This window comes from Anopheles arabiensis, chromosome 2 (genome assembly GCF_016920715.1).
Source record: "Anopheles arabiensis isolate DONGOLA chromosome 2, AaraD3, whole genome shotgun sequence".
Lineage (NCBI taxonomy): Eukaryota > Metazoa > Arthropoda > Insecta > Diptera > Culicidae > Anopheles > Anopheles arabiensis.
The window spans coordinates 96165163-96186812 of NC_053517.1; the positions used below are offsets into that span (position 1 = coordinate 96165163).

Consider the following 21650-nt stretch of genomic DNA (forward strand, 5'->3'; position numbering starts at 1 on the left):
GATATAGAAGATCACAAGCCATTGTGGTGATTGTGGGATATTATTGTTGCGGTTGGTGTTAATCCTTTGACCCATAGGTGATGCTGACGAGGAAACAATAGAGGTTTCCGTGGTGTAGCGGTTATCACATCTGCCTAACACGCAGAAGGCCCCCGGTTCGATCCCGGGCGGAAACAGCAATGACAGTCTTGATTAGCAGTTGACAAGAATGTCGATGACTGTTTTGTCGCAGGCGTTACAGAAGATCACAAGCGATTGTGGTGATTGGGTGATATTATTGTTGTGGTTGGTGTTGGTCCATTGGCCCAGAGGTGAAGCGGACGAGGAAACAATAGAGGTTTCCGTGGTGTAGCGGTTATCACGTCTGCTTCACACGCAGAAGGCCCCCGGTTCGATCCCGGGCGGAAACAGCAATGACAGTCTTGATCAGCAGTTGACAAGAAAGTCTATGACTGTTTTATCACAGAAGATCACAAGCCATTGTGGTGATTGTGTGATATTATTGTTGCGGTTGGTGTTGGTTCATTGGCCCAGAGGTGAAGCTGACGAGGAAACAATAGAGGTTTCCGTGGTGTAGCGGTTATCACGTCTGCTTCACACGCAGAAGGCCCCCGGTTCGATCCCGGGCGGAAACAGCAATGACAGTCACGATCAGCAGTCGACAAGAAAGTCGATGACTGTTTTATTGCAGAAGATCACAAGCCATTGTGGTGATTGTGTGATATTATTGTTGCGGTTGGTGTTGATCCATTGGCCCAGAGGTGAAGCTGACGAGAAAACAATAGAGGTTTCCGTGGTGTAGCGGTTATCACGTCTGCTTCACACGCAGAAGGTCCCCGGTTCGATCCCGGGCGGAAACAGCAATGACAGTCTTGATCAGCAGTTGACAAGAATGTCGATGACTGTTTTATCACAGAAGATCACAAGCGATTGTGGTGATTGTGTGATATTATTGTTGCGGTTGGTGTTGATCCATTGGCCCAGAGGTGAAGCTGACGAGGAAACAATAGAGGTTTCCGTGGTGTAGCGGTTATCACGTCTGCTTCACACGCAGAAGGCCCCCGGTTCGATCCCGGGCGGAAACAGCAATGACAGTCATGATCAGCAGTTGACAAGAATGTCGATGACTGTTTTGTCGCAGTCGATATAGAAGATCACAAACCATTGTGGTAATTGTGTGATATTATTGTTGCGATTAGTGTTGATCCATTGGCCCAGAGGTGAAGCGGACGAGGAAACAATAGAGGTTTCCGTGGTGTAGCGGTTATCACATCTGCCTAACACGCAGAAGGCCCCCGGTTCGATCCCGGGCGGAAACAGCAATGACAGTCACGATCAGCAGTCGACAAGAAAGTCGATGACTGTTTTGTCGCAGTCGATATAGAAGATCATAAGCCATTGTGATGATTGTAAGATATTATTGTTGTGGTTGGTGTTGGTCCATTGGCCCAGAGGTGAAGCTGACGAGGAAACAATAGAGGTTTCCGTGGTGTAGCGGTTATCACGTCTGCTTCACACGCAGAAGGCCCCCGGTTCGATCCCGGGCGGAAACAGCAATGACAGTCACGATCAGCAGTTGACAAGAATGTCGATGACTGTTTTATCACAGAAGATCACAAGCCATTGTGGTGATTGTGTGATATTATTGTTGCGGTTGGTGTTGGTTCATTGGCCCAGAGGTGAAGCTGACGAGGAAACAATAGAGGTTTCCGTGGTGTAGCGGTTATCACGTCTGCTTCACACGCAGAAGGCCCCCGGTTCGATCCCGGGCGGAAACAGCAATGACAGTCACGATCAGCAGTCGACAAGAAAGTCGATGACTGTTTTATTGCAGAAGATCACAAGCGATTGTGGTGATTGTGTGATATTATTGTTGCGGTTGGTGTTGATCCATTGGCCCAGAGGTGAAGCTGACGAGGAAACAATAGAGGTTTCCGTGGTGTAGCGGTTATCACGTCTGCTTCACACGCAGAAGGTCCCCGGTTCGATCCCGGGCGGAAACAGCAATGACAGTCTTGATCAGCAGTTGGCAAGAATGTAGATGACTGTTTTATTGCAGAAGATCACAAGCCATTGTGGTGATTGTGTGATATTATTGTTGCGGTTGGTGCTGATCCATTGGCCCAGAGGTGAAGCTGACGAGGAAACAATAGAGGTTTCCGTGGTGTAGCGGTTATCACGTCTGCTTCACACGCAGAAGGCCCCCGGTTCGATCCCGGGCGGAAACAGCAATGACAGTCACGATCAGCAGTCGACAAGAAAGTCGATGACTGTTTTGTCGCAGTCGATATAGAAGATCACAAACCATTGTGGTAATTGTGTGATATTATTGTTGCGGTTAGTGTTGATCCATTGGCCCAGAGGAGAAGCTGACGAGGAAACAATAGAGGTTTCCGTGGTGTAGCGGTTATCACATCTGCCTAACTCGCAGAAGGCCCCCGGTTCGATCCCGGGCGGAAACAGCAATGACAGTCACGATCAGCAGTCGACAAGAAAGTCGATGACTGTTTTATTGCAGAAGATCACAAGCGATTGTGGTGATTGTGTGATATTATTGTTGCGGTTGGTGTTGATCCATTGGCCCAGAGGTGAAGCTGACGAGGAAACAATAGAGGTTTCCGTGGTGTAGCGGTTATCACGTCTGCTTCACACGCAGAAGGTCCCCGGTTCGATCCCGGGCGGAAACAGCAATGACAGTCTTGATCAGCAGTTGGCAAGAATGTCGATGACTGTTTTATCACAGAAGATCACAAGCGATTGTGGTGATTGTGTGATATTATTGTTGCGGTTGGTGTTGATCCATTGGCCCAGAGGTGAAGCTGACGAGGAAACAATAGAGGTTTCCGTGGTGTAGCGGTTATCACATCTGCCTAACACGCAGAAGGCCCCCGGTTCGATCCCGGGCGGAAACAGCAATGACAGTCATGATCAGCAGTTGACACGAATGTCGATGACTGTTTTGTCGCTGTCGATATAGGAGATCACAAGCCATTGTGGTGATTGTGTGATATTATTGTTGCGGTTGGTGTTGATCCATTGGCCCAGAGGAGAAGCTGACGAGGAAACAATAGAGGTTTCCGTGGTGTAGCGGTTATCACATCTGCCTAACACGCAGAAGGCCCCCGGTTCGACCCCGGGCGGAAACAGCAATGACAGTCATGATCAGCAGTTGACACGAATGTCGATGACTGTTTTGTCGCTGTCGATATAGGAGATCACAAGCGATTGTGGTGATTGTGTGATATTATTGTTGCGGTTGGTGTTGATCCATTGGCCCAGAGGAGAAGCTGACGAGGAAACAATAGAGGTTTCCGTGGTGTACCGGTTATCACGTTTGCTTCACACGCAGAAGGTCCCCGGTTCGATCCCGGGTGGAAACAGCAATGACAGTCATGATCAGCAGTTGACAAGAATGTCGATGACTGTTTTGTCGCAGTCGTTATAGAAGATCACAAGCCATTGTGGTGATTGTGTGATATTATTGTTGCGGTTGGTGTTGATCCATTGGCCCGGAGGTGAAGCGGACGAGGAAATAATAGAGGTTTCCGTGGTGTAGCGGTTATCACATCTGCCTAACACGCAGAAGGCCCCCGGTTCGATCCCGGGCGGAAACAGCAATGACAGTCTTGATCAGCAGTTGACAAGAATGTCGATGACTGTTTTATCACAGAAGATCACAAGCGATTGTGGTGATTGTGTGATATTATTGTTGCGGTTGGTGTTGATCCATTGGCCCAGAGGTGAAGCTGACGAGGAAACAATAGAGGTTTCCGTGGTGTAGCGGTTATCACGTCTGCTTCACACGCAGAAGGCCCCCGGTTCGATCCCGGGCGGAAACAGCAATGACAGTCATGATCAGCAGTTGACAAGAATGTCGATGACTGTTTTGTCGCTGTCGATATAGGAGATCACAAGCGATTGTGGTGATTGGGTGATATTATTGTTGCGGTTGGTGTTGATCGATTGGCCCAGAGGAGAAGCTGACGAGGAAACAATAGAGGTTTCCGTGGTGTAGCGGTTATCACATCTGCCTAACACGCAGAAGGTCCCCGGTTCGATCCCGGGCGGAAACAGCAGTGCAATGACAGTCATGATCAGCAGTTGACAAGAATGTCGATGACTGTTTTATTGCAGAAGATCACAAGCGATTGTGGTGATTGTGTGATATTATTGTTGCGGTTGGTGTTGATCCATTGGCCCAGAGGTGAAGCTGACGAGGAAACAATAGAGGTTTCCGTGGTGTAGCGGTTATCACGTCTGCTTCACACGCAGAAGGCCCCCGGTTCGATCCCGGGCGGAAACAGCAATGACAGTCATGATCAGCAGTTGACAAGAATGTCGATGACTGTTTTGTCGCTGTCGATATAGGAGATTACAAGCGATTGTGGTGATTGTGTGATATTATTGTTGCGGTTGGTGTTGATCCCTTGGCCCAGAGGTGAAGCTGACGAGGAAACAATAGAGGTTTCCGTGGTGTAGCGGTTATCACATCTGCTTCACACGCAGAAGGTCCCCGGTTCGATCCCGGGCGGAAACAGCAATGACAGTCATGATCAGCATTCGACAAGAATGTCGATGACGGTTTTATCGCAGTTGATGTAGAACATCAAGAGCTTTTGTTGTAATTGTAACGTTCGGTATTGTTTAGGTTTTGATAACTAATTTGTTGATAGAATGATAATTGGAAAATCTTATAATTTGCTGAAATTTAATAATTTAATGCTTTTGTTTATGTTTCTTTCTGAGCTAGTTGTTTCTATGAGGGTTAGTGCTTGTGATTTTTTTCACCATCGCCTTGGAACGCCTAAATTTATGCAATTTGATTTGAGCTTTGCGATCGACATGAAAATTGACTTACACGCTGCCTAAGTACAAGGATGACTAGTATCAAAAGCTTTGCTTCTGTTTTGCGAAACCATCATTTACAGATTACCTAGAAGTTTCACATCGTTTTTCTCGATCACTGTACAGAGATTTGCATTCCATTTGAGGAGAGCTGTTGGGTAAAATTGCGTTCATTTAAGTCACGATGCAATGAGCACCAGTCAGCCGTTCTAGCCAAAAATGGTCCCAAGCGTCGGATGCGAAACAGTGCAGCACCTATCGGATGTCCAACTTTGATTAGCTGAATGCCGGTGACGGTACAGGCGCTAATTAACGGCTCCAAAGGCGGAAGATTTTGTGTTGAACTGAGCAAGTATTTTAATCGCTATTTCCATCGGTATCCTATCTTCATTGGGTCGTTAATTAATTTAAATGGTCTGATTAACCGCACACATCAACCCCGGGCAGGGTTTCGCCAAGCATCGGACCAAACGGGTAGTTTCGTGTTCGACGAAAAGAATTGCGTTAAATCAACGTATCAACAGTTGCGCTGGGCAGAAGCAAAAAGTGAATCACTTATCGCGCTTTTCCTTGTTACTGCAATCGTCCATGGTGGATCGCCGCGGGGGACCGCTAGTAATGCGATGCGAGCGGAGATAGCTACCGGTTGATCAAGATACCGGCTGGATACGACCGTTTTTGTACATTACAATTTACCGTCCCAGAGCCGCAGGAGAATCGCAGCATTCGGCAGCATTCATTCTGGGTGGCAACGGACGCCTTTACGAGAAGGAGCACCACCGCCGCCCAAGCAAATCAAGCTGATCGCGCCAGCAAACGATCGGGCGCACGAATAAGGCAGTAATTAGTGTTTGACTGGCTGGTTATTATTATTTCGCAAGCCGGCGCAGTACGTTCGGCGAGCAGGTCGCAATTTCGCACATCGCACCTTTACGTGCATATGGGCGAACAAATAAATAGAGGAAAAAAGGTGCATATGAGAGAGCAGGCACAACAATAATTGGCACGTTGTGAATTGATTTATAATTTTAAAGTACACGGTAGAGAGCTAGCCACTCGGTAGGCGCGACACGTCTCTAACGCTATGGGTTAGCGCGTAGAGTAAGATTATGTTTTACTCTATGCGTTTAATGACACACACATGTATTTGTGCAAGCCATGCTAATACTGTTGTAAAGGATATTTTTATTTAAAAGCATAAAAAAATCTATCAATGCATTGGAGATATATCCTTTTGATCGACGCTGGTGGCTATAAATATAAAAAAAAAGTTTGCCTATTTTAGATTGACCTACATTTAGACAGTTGTTAATTTGTATGTAAGAACATATCGCTGATCATGCCCCACGGTCAGTAGTAATTGATAGGTTAGAAAATGTTTAAGATATGCACAGCAACATCGTCATCAGAAGATAACTTTATACGGTAGGACGTAAAGTGTTGGATTTTGCGTATGTGTAGTTCACATTGATGAAAATCGTTTGGTTTTGAGAAGTCTAATGTCAACTGCATTCCACAAAGCTTACGTTAAAAATGAAAAAAAAAAAAACTTAAAGACATAAAATATCGCATTGATATAATGCGTTGGCACGCATCGGTCACTGATTTATTATGACTTAATTAGAGCAAGATCTCCTTCTACCACCTCTGGCAGCATTAGTTGACTTGTCGAACCGGCAGCAGCAGCAGCAGCAACAGTACCAGCAGCAACAGCATCAACAAAACCAGCAGCAGAGAAAGGATGTTGCACGCAATTGCGATTTTATTCGCATTAATATAATTAGTAAAAGCTGTCACTCTCATGCTCGAGTCGCCAAATGCCAAAGACACTGACAGGGCAGGCGGAGAGGACAAAAAGTGATTTTTTTTTTGTTGTGTGAGTGCAGCACTGAAACACCAGGAAAGTAAAACGCACTGTCGTGAGTATGGATAGAGGCTAGTGAAAAACTCTTCAAACGGGACCAAAACTTCCCTCCCTTAGGCCCAACGTTGCCCACACACGTTTGGCACAAGGAGCACACTTAGAATTCGGGGTGAGGTCGCGGGGCGTACGGAGTTCGTTACGTAATGTGGTCGCGGGTGACCGGTTCCCGGTGCTCGACAGCAAACGAGGCAGCGACCGCCAACGATCGACACCACGTGGAATGCTAGCTATGGGCGCCCTGGCACGCCAGGCGCATGGGGTGGATCGGAATTATTGATCGTGTGGACGTGGTGTGTGGAGAAAGAAAACATTCTCGAAACATTTTCGCGGCGCATAACAGTGTTTACTAATTGCATGTTGGTATTTTTAGTTAAAGAGAATGGAAATTCATTTATGTAGATGCTTTCAGATTGGGAGTATTGTGAGGGAAATTAATGAACAAGGTGTTTTAGTAGGCAAATATTTTTTGAGCTTTAGTTTAGCCGACTTACGTGGATCGTTTCGGAGATTTCAGTAATTGAAAATCTTTATCTTAAATCGATAATGTACAGTAGAAATTTTAAGATATAGAAGGTTTGAAGGTAGTTCTCGAGCATGTAGAAATATAATTTTTATTTTCTGAGAAGCTAACGTATTTGCTACATCCTTGTGTAAAGCTGGTGGTAATTGAATAGATTCAACAGCAACGAACGAACATTCTACACTTATTCCTTGACTCTAATAACTTCTTAAAACGTCTGGTGTAGACATTTGAATCTTTAGTTTAACCTTCAAAGTTCTAAACCTGATTTTGACCAATTGAATAACAAGTGGCTTAACGCTTAGCTGCTCTTCCGTCAGTACATAATTAATATATTTGACGTTAATGTTTTCCTTCACCAAGAAAGATGAATTCTTTCGTAGCAAAAAAAAAAAACCACTCTTCCAACCTTACTGCACAGCACAAGCACCAGCAGCTCTATGGGAACGGCAACAGTTGATTTATGATGCTCAATGCGCTACATGATTAACTCGGCAACCTCATCGCAAGTATCAATCATCACTGCATCAAGCGGTCCGGTTAGGGTTCGCTCATTTAATGTTTGCAATTTTGTAGTACAAAAAACTTGCCCCCTGCAGCATCTCACTGACTCTCTGTGTGTGAGTTTGTTTTTTGTCGAATTTTTTTTTTCTCTCTCGCAGACTACATTGCAGAAGAAGTTTTCAAATGCATAGGGAATAGAAACACAAAGTTGAGCAGCTCAACCACATTGGGAAGAAAAATCCTCATTACAAAAATTCTGTCACTGGCTCTGAATGCTAAGAGTCGTGGCGGCGGTGGCCGCAGTCTCGCGATCCAAATTGGAAGGCCAACCGGGCTCGAACCCGCTCGTTTGTGACCAACCACGGGCAATGGAATCCGTGGGCGGTGCGTTTGTGATGATGCTGACGATGATGCTGCTGCTGCCGCTGCCGTTGATGACGATGATGATGAAGTTAACAACCGATCAGCCGATGTGATGTATAGGGTTTGAGCTTTTTTTTTTTGCTCTTCTCCGGTTTTGTGTATCAGTGTTTTTTTTTCTAGCATTACCTGGTGCAGTTTCGATAATGGTCATTAGCAGAACCCTTTTATGTGTATTTGCTTCGGAAGCAACTTTGCAACCGGCAGTGCGCTTTGGAGAGAAGCACACTGCATCGCGTAAAATTCCTTTTTTTGGGTACGCGTGTCCATTTTGCTGATCAGTGAATCAGCGAATGCCAGCGGATTCGCGCCTTCGCTCCAGTTATTTCCATTTACCGATTCATTAGCCTGGTTTCTCGAAGCGGTACAATGTCATGGTAGCGAGTGTAGTGGGTTGAGGCATGGTTGCTGCACTTTCGTTCGCCAGCAAACTTCCCTGTGCTGTGCAAGGAGTAGCGCTTAAAACCGGTGCAATCGCGCTGCTTAAGGGCTTTACGCGCAGCAATATTCTATCCTAACTCTGCGATCGTTTGCCGATCGGCCGTTCGAGGAAACGTCTCACACATGCGGTAGGTCCAGCTCTCTCTCTCTCTCATTCGCTCTTGGTGATGGTGGCCCACTGCCCGACTGCACGAGTAACCTGACCCATTTTTGTGCCACCCGTCCGGTACACCCCATGTGCAACCCCAAAAGTGTGGGCTGGTGGGCGCAAGAGCGAAGAAAACTTGAGCCCCCCCCCTGCACGAGATCGAGCAGACACACGGATACGGCTTATGCAATGTCCGCCCGCGTGACACTGTCACCGCATGCGTTTGCCTGTGTATGTGTGTGTGTGTGTGTGAGTCGCCTGCCGGCCCTTTTGCAGTGTCGGTCCTCGCGCTCGAGCGGCAGACAGCAAGGGGTCAGTTCGATTCGTTCGTTGATGGATTTTTGAAGCGGAAAGCTCCGCGGCGCGGCCCCGTAGGTCTTCCCAATCGGTTCGAGTATTCTTTTATTTAGTTGACTGTGATGCTGGTTTAAGCTCCCCTCCGCCCGTTGCTACCGATCAGCTGTTTTACCGACAGAGTCTCAAGACGCATACTCGTGTGTGAGTGTTTGCGTGTTCGAATTGTCATAAAATCGAAAATTATAGATCATCTTACATGCAGGGGAGGGGGGGGGGGGGACTGCGCGATCGTTTGATGGAGGGGCCCCACGGTTTGGGGTTTGGACAGTGACGCACGGCGCCCGGTCGTCCGTTTGGCATGGCGGAGCGTGATGATTGCAACACCCGTCAGTCTTGGGAGCGATGCTGCACCTAGGCCGCTGTCGTGCCGGCGATGTGTTTTGGGATAAGCGTCATTATTTTTCGATCATTTGCAATAATTAGGGTGGAAATTGGAGGCAGTGAAGAAGTTGGCAAAGTACTGGTGAAGATGTGGTAGATGAAGAGCATAGTTAGTGGTGAGAAATATTCATAAAATTTATGTTTAATGAACAGCATAATAAAGGAGTGTTTTTATTAAAAATAAAGTGTGCTCAAACCTCTTAATTATTGCTGGTTAATCTCTGGAAATATATATTACTCGAAAAATGGAATAACATTTTATTGAAATGATAGAAACATTATTCTACAATTTTGAAAGGATGGTTTATAGTTAGCCGTTGTTGATGATTAAACACATTGATTTGATGTAATTTTGCTCCATCAACAAAAAATATAAAATCAAATCGATCAAATAGAAGACTCATTGCAACCTTGAAATTTGGTATAAAAATCGTATAATATTAACTACTGTTCATCAATTTTCTAATTATTCGACTTGAACTGATGAAGAGCACACAAACCACATAAATCAAATTTTAAACAAAAAAAAACGGCTTGCGTTAAGACAAACAGCGAGTCAAAATTGATGCCTTAGCAGCAAGAATTGAGAAATGTTGCCAAAAATTGGGACCTTCAACCCAAAAATTAGGGACGAACTTTAACGGCAGCGACTGTATTATTATTGTCACGCAACCGGATGGTTAAACCTTTGTTATGCGGGCTTGGGATTCGATCTCGTCTGATATTATAATAATAATGATCCTGAACGGTATAAATCACGACACATGATTTTAAATCCAATTTCTACATCAAAAAGCTTAGCCAGTCAAAAAGTGGTTTGTTGTTTACACATTAAATGCAGCTCCGTAGAACTTGACCTTCATTTCAAATTATGAACTAATGGGCTTCTAATGATTTAGTTCTTAAGGCACTTCTTAACAGACTATCAAAATCATCAGCTGTTCATACTCCTGTTTTGCAGAATTTCCGTAATTATTAATCCAATAAATTTTCCATAACATCTGCTTTTGGCCAACACAACACAATCAATATCACTTTTATACATTTGCTAATAGTAAGCACAGTAACCTTATGCCCTTAAACCAAAGAACACCCGTTCCACTTGTACAGCCAACTGATTGCCCCTAGGAGCGCGAATGATTGATATGATCCCTGTAATACAAGCGTACCTTTTTTAATGAAGCACCTTTAAGGGTGGGGTTATTCTGCTTAACACCAACCCGAGCCGTTACATACTGCTGACCGACCAGTGACAAGCGAACGCCGTCCTAGATCATCATATTTCTACTGTGCGGCTAACATGAGTCACGATTTTCATGTTCCGCTCCTGCTCTCACCCACTCTCTCCTACTCCCCACGGTGTACCACGAGTCCGATCGTGCATCAAAAAACATTACTTGCAGCAACGGTTGGTGCCGTTTTGTTGCAGCCGGCCTGCAGTGGTGCAATGAACGGTTGCCGATAAAGTTTAACCGACAGCGAGCGAAGTAATTACCGGTGCTTTATACGGCCGATGGTGCAGTGTAAATGTGCATCCTGGGGACGGTTGTATTATGTGTCAGGTGGTTTATTTTTTTATGACTACGTGAAGAAGATTCCATTCGTTTGGGTTAGGTGTTGATGAAGTGATAAGTTGTAGTGATAGTTGGGGAGAGTTTTGTGGTGTGAAAAAGGAGAAAAAAGGGTGATGCAAACGAGGAATGAACAACGCATTTTTGCACTTCGCCGTTTTTGCAACGTCTTTTATAAATAATAACTGCCAAACAGTACACAGGAAGAGCAGATTTTAAAGCCCTGCAATATGACAGCAACTTAAGAGTAAATGCAGAAGGTCAAATAAAAACTAAACCTTCTGCAAGGCAGCAAAAACGCAACACATTATATCTAATCACGCACGTTCAAGTGCGCACACCACCGACTGCTATGGGAGGCTGCTGGTCAAGGTTAGTCGCTCATGGGCAGGGGAGATCCCCATCAAGAGACCCCATCGAGAGGCCCACATTCTGTGGCGGACTGCTAAACTGCTTCCCCTCCCTTCGCTCGCTCCAGATGATTACAGAACTGTCCGCATCGACGAGTGTCGTTGCGTTCGTGGTTTTTTTGTTTCGTCTTCACCCAGCAGCGCTAGCAATTTTTCCCACCGCCAGCTGCGATGCTGGTCTAATATTTATTTGTCGTGCCGTTGCGCAAAGGGACCTTGTTAACGCCGCGCGTTCGACCGCTTGTTGCGTAAACCGAGGCTTCCTTTTGGGCGCTTCGAAGGATGCGTGCGTTGCGGTGGGAAACGTGACCGATCGACTGGCCGGACCCGCAAAGCCCGCAAAGGCACGCAAAGGAGGAGTGAAAGAAAAACTAACTGCGTCAAAAAAAAGATCGAAACCCTCGATCTCATAATAAACATCAATCAAACCGGACCGGGGTGACGTTCTAGCGACGATGGCCACGCAATGCAATGGCCGGTAAAGTGTCGATGCCGCGAGGGAATTTCGATGCAAAGCGTTTGCATCGTAGTAGGATTTTTGCGAGCGAGTGGCAGGCGAGTGGGTCGTTAAGTACACCCGGAGGCTCGTTGCGATGGGGTTGGCTTTGTGTGTAGTTTAAGCATAAAGTAGGATGTATATAATAAAGCATACAGTAAATTTAAGGAACATTTAACAAAAATATCTTAACACATATTACACTTAATAGGAAAGAAAGTTGTTTTATATTATAACTAGCCATCCTTTTTAGAGGTTCTTTTCGGCATACAACTTCTAAAATTATGTGCATTAAATTGGCAGTCAAAATCGGCAAAAAACTCAAGTGTAATGCAGCAGCTAACAAACCACGCTCACGCTAATAAACTCCACTCTTTAATGCTAATTTATGTTTCGATTATTCTACCCCGTATTTCATTCCGGATCGCTCACTCAGGATTGTGCCAATCTCTCTGTGTTCGCCCTCACCTTCCACCTCAGTTGGTAATGGATCGATTGTTTTCTGTTGCACCTGAGCGCCAGGGCAGATCGGTTTGTCGTTAGTCGCGCGACGAGATGCAAATGATGCTGCGGCTGCACCGACCGGCGGCCGTCGGGAGTTGTTTGCCCGAGGTTTTCGAGGTTCGCCGGTTCGTCGCCTGGTATGAATAAATCGATAAATTTTCTACGGTCCCGTACCCGTGCCGTCCATCTCCTAAATGACTTCATTCTTGCTGCTTTGGCGGTGCACTGGGGTGGTTGTGCATAGTATTGGCAGTTGGTGGAATAGTGTCAGGTGAATGTGTGTGTGTGTGTGCGGTGGCGTAGGGTACTGAAAACGATTTTGAAGGGTTCAATCCCATCCAAACTAATAGGGCAGCAGCGCAAACTGGCTCAGCGTGTAACACGTCACGACTGTCAATGTTTGGACCGATCGGGTGGCCGAAGATTGATCGCGGTAGATTGATCCGCGCATTGCTCAAGAAGCGCAGTAGTGAACCCGTTTTCTGTTGGTTGTATGGAGGAGGTTTTTTTAGTAACGATTAGAGTGCGGGAGCTAGATAGCTTATGAGATAGTAATGAAATAGCTTTTGCTTTGGCAATGTCTGCATTAAAAATGTATCGAGTAAAACATTTATGAATAATAGATGGTATTAGGTACATGTGATAGAGGTTCAAAGAATAATCAAACCTAGATAATATAAACTACGACACTTGACCGTTGTCATCTTCGACAAGTAAATCAGTTCTTGTGATAAAAGATATTCGTGTATTTAAATATTTGTTCTTTTTTTTTCTTGTACAGCTACTAGGTCCATACTCAGTTAGGCTAGGGCACCATCAAGTTGTTTCAAGACTTCGGTTCTGCTGAGAGTGGGTACGTTCCATGAGCCCATTTTAATCATAATACTGGGGCATAGCTTAAAGTCGGTATCATGAAGTCCGTTTTGTATTCTTCTTAGGCTTTCCGTAATCGGTTAGTACTCGGGACAGGGTGACTAGCCCCGCATCCACACTCGTTGTCTTTTTAAAGTCCAGCAGCTAACCAAGCCTACTGGTATTGTTTTGTATTTTTTTTATCTAATTTGTCGGATCTATGATCTAAATGAAAACTTAATTGATACTTAAAAAGTAACGTGATAGGTAAATCCACGCAAAATGAGACAGAACATCAAAGACATTCAAATGCTGCGAAGAAACGAACCGTAATAAATAACAAAGGTTTAAATAACAAATTTGCAAACAAATCGTCAGCATCTCAGAGACTGCTAATGTCGAAGTCTTTTAAGATTTAGAATGGAATAAGATAGGGCTTCATATGCTCTAGCTGCATCAATGAGATCAATGAATGTAACATGATGTTTCGATAAATAAACCATACAATATTTGCGATCGTAAGAAAACCAAACGGTTAAGTTATGCATATTATGGAAAAAAGAGAAATAGGTCGTTGTTCCCAGATTATTTAAGTTTTTCAACATGCAAATTGTTTTGTATTTTCGAAATATTTCATATTTTGCTGTAAATTTACTATGTTATTCTATTCCTGCCATAAATAAGATTTCAACAAGTTATACCACAAATGATACCTTGTACCTAAGAACGTAATTTCTATAAACTAATGACACCAACAGTGTGCTAGATATCTTTGTTACAAAATGTCAAATTTCCATTTCCACTCTTCCGCTACAAAATGATAAACACCCGTGCCCGATCCCTAGGCATCGCGGTTTCCGAGGCGAAATAATTACACACTGTTTTGACACGTCGCACCGTACCGGTGCCATGCCGACTGATAAGTAACCTTGTCGAAAGTTGACGTGCGAGCGCGTGCGGCTACCAATGGCGAGGGATGCAATAAAATTGCATCTAATAATTCACGATCACCGCTCGTTAGTTCAAGGATGCTGATGCCTCCCCCCCCCTCCCCGCTCCCAAACGCTCCCGGGAACCCTTTGGCCGTTGTCATTCGCACGCCGCAAGCGACGGATTGCATCACATCCTCCGTTTCCGGGCGGTACACCAGCCGCCGGGAGGGTGGCTCCGAGGGCCGGGAGTTTTATCGCTTGACCCAACCGGACCCCACGCTTTGCGGGCTGGGTTAAGATCCCTTACTTCGAGGCATATCGGCAATCGGCGGTTGCAGTGTGAAGAGGTGCAAAGTTGAACAACCCCCTGAGGGTGGGTTAGCTAGGGGCTAACTTTTCGTATTTGAAAATGCCACCGAGGGCTTCGTAGTGGTTTGGGCTTGTTTGCTCGCTTGCAGTGCTCGGTCTACCAAAGTGTATCCGTACCCTGCCCGAATTCACACGGGCCGTGGTGGTGCGCGGCGGCGGTGATTAATAATCAAAGCCGTAATGCAGTCACGATTATGATTATTTCGAGCGCTTTGCGCGTCTTGAGTGCAGCATGATGCTGTGTGCAGTTGGTGTGCAAGACCGGCAAGACCGCACGAGACCAGAATCTCGCGTTCAGGGTTCTGGTTTGTGAAAAAAGAGCACGGCAAATTACCGTTTGTATGCTAACCGTACCAGGAGTGAGGAGCGCCGCATAAGCAAAAGGGTAATTATGTCAACCTGAGCCTTGAAAGTGTGCAGGGCGCTATTGATGCAGTGGTGGTCGTGGTGGTGGGTCAAAATAAATAACCAACATTTACCTTTAGTGCGCAGACCTACGTACATTATGGAGCGGTTGGGGATTCAACGTTCCGATAGAAGATCAATTATTTTATTCTTCCCCTCTGGGGAAGCTCGTGGCAACAGGGGCTGGTATGATGGGGGTTGGGCGGATGTGATTTACTAGAAGCATCGGATGCTGGTGAATCATCGCTTTGTTATGGTGGGATGAATGACATTTGCAGGTGGGAGAAAATTGCGCTGACTCAAAACAAAGCTAATTTTCAATTGAGAGATGGCAAATCGATGAAGATTCTGTTTCTAGCAGAAGTTTGTTGATTGAGACGTGTTGAAAATGCATCGTTATTAATTTATGCAAATGTTTAAGTAATTCGACGCCGTGGGATGTATTGTTGTAATTAAGAGGAGTGTATTGATGGCATCTTATATGCAATCAGCGCATAACAGAAGCTTGACTGTATTTATTGATTTATTAGAGGAGTGGCGAAAAAAATTATCTATTTTACAAAAAAAAAAAACAGTCATAATAATCTTATTCATGTAATTTTATGCTGTTCCCTTAATTGTAAGGAATTATGTTTTTGGTACTAAACAAGACTAGTCAGTGGGATCGATAATTTCTGGTTCATAACAATAAAATAAAATAAACAAAACCATTCCGAGAAGGAACTATTGGCGATTTTCGGGTTCGTCGCTTATTTTGGTGCATAACCAAATGAAGTCTTTTGCACAGCATGTTTTGAATTGAAGTATTATATTCAATAAATTATTGTTTTTTGCTTTTATTTAAGCTACAAAGCTAATTTAACAATAGAAAAAATATTATTTAATAAACATATAGACAAACACATTGCAATTTTTTTTTAATTTATGAATATATTTGTACTGATTGTACTGATACACTCCAACAATTGAACGATTTGCCTTAGCCACGTGTTTTGTTCAGCATCTTTAATTATTCAACTTAAGTGTGAGCTTCATGCACTTTAACGCAGACGTGCTAGAAACCTGCATGTTTGCATTTGCAAATGTGGTGGATGCAAATCCTCGGTCTCTAGGATGGGCAGCGTTTTGTAAACCATTTGGCATCTAAACGCGTGGTAGGCATCTGTTTGCCATTCGTTTATTTATAAGTTCAGCTCGGTTCGGGACGCTTTTGGGGACGCCAACGAGCCCTAGTGATCGAGGACAAATTCAGTGCAGTACATGAGTGCAAGAGCGAGTCAAAGCCTAGGCTGCCCCGGCTGCCTATAAATGCAAATAGCTGCTGCTGCTGCGCCAGAGACTACTACTGCTGTCGGTGGACACTGGCATCGGGAGAGTGGAGAGTGTGAACGCGAATTTCGAAATGCCATAAATCTTGTGGCAGTGTGTCACGGAAAGGCTGCACATGCAACCGCGAAACACAGCGAAGACTGCGGTGCCCTCCGGTGTAGGTTTCGCGGAAAAGCGATGGACCCCTTGGTAGCAGAGGAAACGAGCAGCAAATGGAGGATGGAGAGAAAGAAAGGCACCATAAACTGCACAAGACGCTCGCAGTGCAGCTCATTTTCAGCAGTGCAAAGAGGGAAGTTTGGCTCGAGTCGGCGGTTCGAGCAATTCCGCACTGTTTGGGGACGCCTGTGGTCAGCTTTGAGTGGACAACCGCGGCGATGTAAACTGGGCTTAAAGCTGTTGGAAGCATTACAAATAAACCGTTCGGATGTAATATGCTAAAGCCGCGTAATTACTGCCAGCGTGCTTTACCATCGGGGCAGTTGGTCGGTTGATTCATAAATTAAATCCATTCGCGCATTGCAAGGTTGAGTTATGGTGCTGGATAGCTTTTAAATGATGTCCAGCAAGTGACTTAATGAAACGCAATTATTGCAATGTTTATGTCGCATTCTTTCTTCAGACAAAACAAGGATAAAATAAATCTGTGCCTCAATGTCTAGCCGTTAAGGTATTTATAGAATTAAAAGAAACAAGCCATTTTCATGTAGTTTTAAAAGGCAATTATGTGTTTTTTGCATCGTTTACCGTTAAAGAGGAAGGTGAAGCGAACTCAACACCCTACACCAACACGTCGTCTGATTACACCGCCACCACTATGGTACTACGGGTCGCCCCTAAGTGTTCGTACGGTCAATGTGAGACGAAGTTACACGTAAGTGTTTCGATCGCAGCAATTTGTATCAGGCCGATCCGGGTAATGGCGTTTGCCATAGGTCACCCGAGGAGGGTCCCCCGATTTGTATTGCGCCCGGCCTGGCCCGCGCAGAAAGGATCAATCGGGTGTCGGGTGTAGGGTAATTTACTCCCGCTCAATGCTGTCCTCCATTTCGGGGGGTAGCTTACATGGGCCACTTACATGAGCTAACATGTTCCACAGCTGCTGCTGTTGTTGCCGCTGATGCTGCTGCACCTGTGACAACCGTACAAAAACCGTTGTCGTCGTCGTCGTGCCGTGTTGGGCTTCTTCTCGTGGGATTGCAAAAAGGTTTGGCAAAAGCTAATTGTTGGTTCGCCTAAACAATGGGGTCACCGTGTGCAAAACGGTTCGACCGTGCAGAGCGAGACCGAGCGTTGCTTTGTTTCCGAGCTGCGAATGCGTGATCGCTTTATGGGCAAGGACACGGGCGAGTTGGGAAAGAGTTATGGTTTGAGGGACAGATTTGGGACGGATTGTTTCGTGGCAGCTATTTGCGAGCTGTATGCTCGTATGATGTGTTGATCAAGGGAGGGTTTTTCGAAAAAAAAGGGTTAGTTTTTTTTTGGCATCGAAGGTTTCGTGGAATCTTAATTATTATATTTACAACCTCAAAGACAGCATTATAATTAAGTCTAATTTGATTATGTGAAGTAGGAAATAAAAAGAACAATTTTATACAATATAAGATGTCGTCGTTAAATTTATACAACAAATAAAAAAGATTATGCGCAAAAACAGATGCAAATCAATCGCGGTGTTGACAGGAGAGTAAAATAAACATTTGACGACAGTATCACCATTTAAATGAGGCTTGCGAAATAGTTCCTGCAAAGTCCTATCCTCCGTATGAATATCAAACAGTGCTTTCTAATCATCCTATTCCCACTCTTGCATCTTGCCATGCCACTTGCAGCTTGCATGTTGCCGGTGCAACATTGTAATTGCATCGAGACGACGGCATTTCACCGGCCATAAGTTACGACAGCGATCACAACCACGCGTGGACTGGCTCGGACAGCGTCGTGCTCGTGATGTTCGCCCAGAAGTGATGCTCGTCAACGGCAAAATGTCAACCGTGTGTAGCGCGGAAAGCAAATCGTACACGGAAAGAAAAAAAAGGGCTTCTTCACGATCGAGTGACAGAGTTAGTCGCGTCGTCGCGATCGGGAAGTTGCTCGTAAAGCTCACTCACTGCCTACACCCTGCTTGGATGTGCGGCCGTAGCGGTGAAGTGATGAAGAGACACTTCCAAACGGTTTGTGATATCTATATTTTATGTACACACTCACTCACACCGTTGTCATCGGTGCGGATCCGGCACCGGCTGCAGTCTAGGGGAAGTGCATCGAAGAGATGCATAAGAGCCGCATACGGTATGACGTGGCGTGATAAGGCGCTAGAGTTGAAGAGAAGACAAATTGATTGGCTTTGACATCGGGGGAATGTGGGAGAATAATCGAACGAGCGGACACGTTTGATTGATTGATCGACGAGCGGCATGCTGATGATGTTGAAAGATCATCTCATAATTTCGTCATAGTTGTGTCGTAGTATCGAGCTGAGAATTTGAGAAGCAGTCAGTTGATGTTGAGGTGGAGATTAATAATTCTATTGTTGTTTGGGAGTGTTTTATCTGATTTTTTATTCGTTTTGCAATACAATTTTACTTGGTACATTTTAAGCGTAATTGTTCTTACATTTTTTGGCTATTCTGTGATTATTTATTTCTTATATGTCCTTTTCTCTCGTATCATAGGAACTAAGTAACCGTTAATTTCACATTGTGATAAAATAGATAATATTTGAAAACTTGTGTCCTTGTTTTTTGTTTGCATTTTACTCTGTTTTATTTTTGATACTCTTAAATTGTTCAACTGGTCTCGTTACAGATTGGGACATTTATTAAAGTTAAAAGACTTTTGACGAATGTGCAGTAATTTATTGCCCAATTAATTTCTGATGCCACGTAAAACCATTGGAAATTAAATCAGAAAAAAAATCAAAATCTTATTAGCTTTTCACTTGAGTTTAACTGAACGTACTTCGGATTCTAATATTAATTTAAACCAATTTGTGCTTTGATCCATAGCTACCGATTAAAATTAATGCAAGACAAATGTAAATGAAATGTTTCAACTGTGTTTGAAAAGGGTTTAACTTTTTCATCTACCTGAAGTGCACAACAAAAAAAAATGCGATGCTTAGACCAAGTTGTGGCTCGAGATCTCATTAGAAATAGCTAAAATCGGGTTTGCTAATTGACAGGAGGGCGACGCGTTTATGATTACATAAAATTATGGCATTACCCATTTGATAATTGCGCACCCAGGCTCTCGGACCGCACCGGTACAGTTTGATAATCTTTGCTCCCATACATCGGTCCGGGGCGTTTGCAAGCCGGCCCGTTCGGCAGTTTGTGAGTTTGCGACCGAGCCGCTAACAAGCGTTCTCCCCATTTTCGTTCCTAGCGCCCCGGTGTGGAACGTCCGTCAAATCGGCTAACAGGTTTGGTGCGCACCGCTTGCCAGATTAAGCGACGCGTCTAGGAAGAGAAAGAGCAGAAAGCCCCCCCCCCTCCCCCTTTCATGCGCATGTATGGCTTTATAGAGCAGAATGTTGCAACCATTCGGTCGATCGACGGTCGGCGTGCGTGAGTGAGTGCGGATCGTTTGCGGCTTTGCGGTTTGTGTCGGATTTGGTGACAATGTTTATGAGTTCCATTTCTCCAACACCGCCGCGTGTCTTTTTAATGCACCATGGAGTAGGATTGTACATTGGGAACGATTTGAAAGAGAAGAAGGAAAAAAGAAATAGACCCTCGCACAACTCCGACATCGTGCGATCGATCGGTGAATTGATTGGACAAGATGCCATTTCAATCAGTGCAAACGAACGCCACAAACCTGATGACCCACTGACATGTGGGTAATACTCCAGTGCACCCAATAAACAGCGTGTCAGGGCCGAAAGGCGAACGGCGTACAGTTCGCTGCTGCAAACGGGGATTAGTTTTATTTTCTCGCCGCTCGTTGCAATCAGCTGGTTGAGGAGCATTGGGAAATGCAGGGTAGCGCGAAGGCTCTACTGTGATGTTTTGTGGAATATCTGGGAACATTTTTTGTATGTAAAGCAAAAATAACGAGAAGAGAATATAAGCTGAATCAATAAAGCATACGGTCAAATGTAAAGATTAAAACAGAAGATTTGTGTGCTTCAAATATGACTCAGCTATTCTATTCTTTTCCCAAAAACAACATTGACGTATCTCAGCAAGTCATATCCTATTGATTAAAGCAATGGAAATGATCCTAAAGACAGGAAGTTGGATCTCACGTGAACTGAAGTCGAGAGACGACGAACTTAATTTGTTCAATTATGACCAACTGCTCCTGAGGCAAATTTTAAAACGCACTAATCATTGCTGAAATGGGAAGTTCTAACCTACTCACTCTATAAAATATGTATTGTTACATCAGAATACTGTCTATCAATGTCTAGGGCTACTTGAAAGGAACGCGGAGCATTATCGGACTGATCAGCATTTCATCTAATACGATTATAGGGAAGAATAATCCTCTAATATCCTGCTCAATATTGCATCTTGACTAATTACTTTGGTTGCCTAACGTTTAATGATTTATTCCAGGAGGAGTAAAGACATAACAGTCACGTTCTTCAATAATTCTGCAAAATATACATTGTAAGTTGCAAGAATACAGATAAAATCTCTTCAGCACCATATTAAATATTACTTACAACTACTGCTGCTGTTGTAAATAAACCGTACAATGCTAGAGAATATCCATCGGAATCTCGTGCCAGTCTCACTATCGTGCCCTTTGTCCGCAGCGGTGGCGGGAAGGGTCAACCCGCGTGTCGATTCGGACACGATTAATGTCGACGCACGCGGCGTACGGCGGCCGCGGCGCGGAAAGGTTGCAATGTTAATAGTGGCGATACATTACCTATCGTCGAAAGCGATCATTCATTTGTAGGCCGAGGCAGCATCGAACCGGCTAAGGTTAGAGGCTAAGGCACCATCGGCCGCATCCTGCCTCCATCAAGCCTCGCGTGCAGGGGTGTAGGTGCGATGAGCTGGGAACCCTGCAGATCAGTCCTAGTATAAGAGACACTGGAGGGCGACCACGAACAACAACCGGCAACGTGGGGGCAGATCGGTATCGGGCAAACCGTTCACAGCGTCACGGCGTTAACCTTTTGCACGGATCGTACGAGCAGACGTTATTGATTTTGCACCGGCCCTACTCGGTACCTTCATTACGGAGCGAAGTTCAGCCAGCTGGTTCGCCAGGAGACGACACG

General features: G+C 44.8%; 16 non-coding genes across 16 annotated transcripts; all 16 read left to right on the forward strand.

Annotated features, from left to right (window-relative positions):
- The first annotated feature begins 103 nt into the window (after positions 1–103).
- Trnav-aac lies at positions 104–176 on the forward strand. Its single transcript has one exon. It is a non-coding gene; the product is annotated as a tRNA-Val (tRNA).
- A 161-nt stretch (positions 177–337) lies between these two features.
- Trnav-cac lies at positions 338–410 on the forward strand. The gene has a single exon. It is a non-coding gene; the product is annotated as a tRNA-Val (tRNA).
- A 152-nt stretch (positions 411–562) lies between these two features.
- Trnav-cac lies at positions 563–635 on the forward strand. The gene has a single exon. It is a non-coding gene; the product is annotated as a tRNA-Val (tRNA).
- A 152-nt stretch (positions 636–787) lies between these two features.
- Positions 788–860, forward strand: Trnav-cac. The gene has a single exon. It is a non-coding gene; the product is annotated as a tRNA-Val (tRNA).
- A 152-nt stretch (positions 861–1012) lies between these two features.
- Trnav-cac lies at positions 1013–1085 on the forward strand. The gene has a single exon. It is a non-coding gene; the product is annotated as a tRNA-Val (tRNA).
- Positions 1086–1246: 161 nt separating this feature from the next.
- Positions 1247–1319, forward strand: Trnav-aac. The gene has a single exon. It is a non-coding gene; the product is annotated as a tRNA-Val (tRNA).
- Positions 1320–1480: 161 nt separating this feature from the next.
- On the forward strand, positions 1481–1553 carry Trnav-cac. The gene has a single exon. It is a non-coding gene; the product is annotated as a tRNA-Val (tRNA).
- A 152-nt stretch (positions 1554–1705) lies between these two features.
- On the forward strand, positions 1706–1778 carry Trnav-cac. Its single transcript has one exon. It is a non-coding gene; the product is annotated as a tRNA-Val (tRNA).
- A 152-nt stretch (positions 1779–1930) lies between these two features.
- Trnav-cac lies at positions 1931–2003 on the forward strand. Its single transcript has one exon. It is a non-coding gene; the product is annotated as a tRNA-Val (tRNA).
- Positions 2004–2155: 152 nt separating this feature from the next.
- Positions 2156–2228, forward strand: Trnav-cac. The gene has a single exon. It is a non-coding gene; the product is annotated as a tRNA-Val (tRNA).
- A 386-nt stretch (positions 2229–2614) lies between these two features.
- Trnav-cac lies at positions 2615–2687 on the forward strand. Its single transcript has one exon. It is a non-coding gene; the product is annotated as a tRNA-Val (tRNA).
- Positions 2688–2839: 152 nt separating this feature from the next.
- Positions 2840–2912, forward strand: Trnav-aac. The gene has a single exon. It is a non-coding gene; the product is annotated as a tRNA-Val (tRNA).
- Positions 2913–3541: 629 nt separating this feature from the next.
- On the forward strand, positions 3542–3614 carry Trnav-aac. Its single transcript has one exon. It is a non-coding gene; the product is annotated as a tRNA-Val (tRNA).
- Positions 3615–3766: 152 nt separating this feature from the next.
- Trnav-cac lies at positions 3767–3839 on the forward strand. The gene has a single exon. It is a non-coding gene; the product is annotated as a tRNA-Val (tRNA).
- Positions 3840–4000: 161 nt separating this feature from the next.
- Positions 4001–4073, forward strand: Trnav-aac. The gene has a single exon. It is a non-coding gene; the product is annotated as a tRNA-Val (tRNA).
- Positions 4074–4230: 157 nt separating this feature from the next.
- Trnav-cac lies at positions 4231–4303 on the forward strand. The gene has a single exon. It is a non-coding gene; the product is annotated as a tRNA-Val (tRNA).
- Positions 4304–21650: the final 17347 nt, after the last annotated feature.